This window comes from Pristiophorus japonicus, chromosome 25 (assembly GCF_044704955.1).
Source record: "Pristiophorus japonicus isolate sPriJap1 chromosome 25, sPriJap1.hap1, whole genome shotgun sequence".
In the NCBI taxonomy this organism is placed as follows: Eukaryota; Metazoa; Chordata; class Chondrichthyes; family Pristiophoridae; genus Pristiophorus; species Pristiophorus japonicus.
Genome location: NC_092001.1, coordinates 13,267,517 through 13,270,274, shown reverse-complemented (window position 1 = coordinate 13,270,274; position 2,758 = coordinate 13,267,517). Strand labels below are relative to the sequence as shown.

The following is a 2,758-nucleotide window of genomic DNA, read 5'->3' as shown; positions in this document are numbered from 1 at the left end:
TCTTTCAGCCAGCTTTCCAACTGTCATCCAACTGCCGTGCGAGCATTGCAGACTATTCCAACACAACAATATTGGAATGCCTTTACAAAACTAGTTTTGATTACGTGACCTGTATTATCAAATAAGATTTTGAAGCATTTATAGCTTTATATTGTCGTCTGTGTCGGCATCCACTTAAGGCACACTCTATCTTAAGACAACTATATTCGGTGCTGCTTTATTTCACTGCGAGCGCGAAAGAACATATCTGTGAAGATATTTGCCCCTAATTTATACCATTCCTGTCCTATAGTCCACGTCTTTCGTTATCCATTGCTGTCCTTGTTGCTGGTTCGATCAGCTCAGGCAGTCCATTAAACCTGAGAAGTCAATCAGCGAAAACCAGAGAAATACAAGATGCAGAGATAGGGAGAGATAGAAAGAAGCATGCGAAGACAATAACAGCAAAGATCATTGCAGCTTGAGGGGAAATTCTTTTGCTCTGTTGAAATGTTGTAAAAGCGTAAAGGATAATTGGGCGACAGTTTAAAGGTGCCTCCCGCCCTGGCGGATCTCTCAGGCTCTGAGAGAGGGAAATGCAGCCCGGCAGCTACAGCTCTTTGTTATTCAAGCACTGAACGGAGCTTTAAACAGTGTAGCGGCGAACAGGTAAACCTGAGTGGATTTCCGGCCCAAAACATTAAACCTACCGGCTATCGCAGACAGTTGCGGTTTGCTGCAAAAAATTACTTTCCAGCCTCGGAACCAGCCAACCCTGTCCTGCAGGGCTATGGGGAAAGGACGGGGGAGTGGGACTAGCTGAGAGCTAGCACACTCTCGATGGGACGAATGGCCTCCTGCTGTGCAGTAAACATTCTATTAATTTACATTTGGACTTTGATGGGACTCGAATCGATAAGTTTGAATGTTTCTATAGATCAGAATCAGCGAGAAGTCCAATGCACGAGCCATTGCAACACGGAGCACATCATTTTTAGCGAAATGTTCAGGAAATACTTGTTTCTTTTGAATGTGGTGTAGGAATTATGTCGAGATAAACAATGTGTTTACATATCTTCTCTTTGAAATCGAGTGTATTTCCGGCACATTATTATTTACATCAGAGTTATTGATTAAATTTCAAAACGCCTCCACTCCATCCCACAAATATGTACAATTTTCATCCTCCGTTGCAATATTTTGTGCTGGAATAAAACAGTGAATATATAGGTAAGGTTTGGGGATACATCAATTGCACCTTCGATTACTGACGAAATGTCACAAGCAAAGCCATCAGCTGTATTAGGGGAGGCGCGAGCTCACAACCTCGGCCTTCCTGGGTGCTTACACTGTCATATAAGTACTGCGCGCTATCCGATTCCGTCGCTGGAGCTGGATGCGAATGCTGTGTGATATTTGTGCTCCCATCATACAGCTGCCTATCGCACCTGTCTTATAATTCCTCCCCTAAAGATCTATCGACGTTGGGGTCAATTGACATTTTCAAGTTTCACATTGATCGATTTTTGTTCGGCAAGGATACGGAGATTTATGGAATCATCGCAGGCAAATGGAATTAAGAATTAGGTAAAAGGGACAGAAACGGAAAAAGCCGCAAACAAACGTTGCATTTTATTCATATTTAACAGCAACAATATCCGTGCCGTGCGCAACTATGCTGTGGTCAGAGACAAACGCCCTTAACTTCCGAAACTCCCGTGGCTTTTCTGTGGCTCTCTTTCCTTTCTTCCCTTCCTCCTGCAAGCTGCCAGTTTTTAAACCTTGTTTTAAATGTTGGTCTGGCCGAGGGCATTCCACATTCTCAGAACCATCTCTACCGTTTCATTGCTTGATTTCTTTGTTTATTAATTATGAAACTCCTTGAGCTACAATGGTAGCGCTTGCGGCAATACATTAAAAGGCGGCTATTGGAAACTGTTGTGATCATAGTTTCGTTTTGTACAGAATTGAACCTCTATCACTCAAGAGGGAATGTTATATTTACAATAAACTATATCTTCTTATAAATGTTGGTTCATTCGCTCCCTAGTGCCAGATGAAGAATTGTTTGATCACCTCATTTATTTCATGTGGGCAAAAGGCACGGGTATTCATTCAGATATAATCCACAGATTCACATTGAGATAACTGCAACGAGAGAGACAGAAAGCACCGTGGTACATGGCGGAATAGACAAGAGAAATGGATAAATCGAAAACGGCCTCAGACTCTGAAAAGTACAAACATCACATGCAAAAGCCTCGGCTGCTCCAGGTGAGGCTCGAACTCACAACCTCGGCATTTCCCAAGCCTGCACTGTCATATAAGTACCGCACGCTAACCGATTGCGCCACTAGAGCTGTAAGTCCTGTGGTCTTTGTGCTCCCATCATACAGCTGCCTGTCCTACCTGTCTTACAAGGAAGAAGACAAAGAATCATCGAATCATTCAATACAGAAGGAAGCTTTTCAACCCATCGTGTCGATGCCGGCTCTCTGCAAGAAGCCTTCAGTTATTGAGACTCCATAGATTCTCGCCGTAGACGTGTTTTATTGTTTGTGTAATATATTGTTATTTGTAATGAATTTCGGTGTCCATGCGGGAAATTTATAATATATATTTGTGCATCTATCTGTGAGTTGTAAATTAAATTGTGTGGAACATTGATAATCAAATTATTTGTGTTCATATATGTGTTATTATGAATTTATCTCCAAGTATCTCGGTGCTATAATTGTATTTACGTTTATTTGCGAGGTGTTTACAAGATGCAAAGATG

The 2,758-nt window shown here is 42.0% G+C and overlaps 1 non-coding gene across 1 annotated transcript; it reads right to left on the bottom strand.

Annotated features, from left to right (window-relative positions):
- Nucleotides 1-2,245: 2,245 nt before the first annotated feature.
- trnai-uau (transfer RNA isoleucine (anticodon UAU)) lies at nucleotides 2,246-2,339 on the bottom strand. The gene is made up of 2 exons: nucleotides 2,302-2,339; nucleotides 2,246-2,281 (listed from the first exon to the last, which is right to left on the bottom strand). It is a non-coding gene; the product is annotated as a tRNA-Ile (tRNA).
- Between the last annotated feature and the right edge of the window lie 419 nt (nucleotides 2,340-2,758).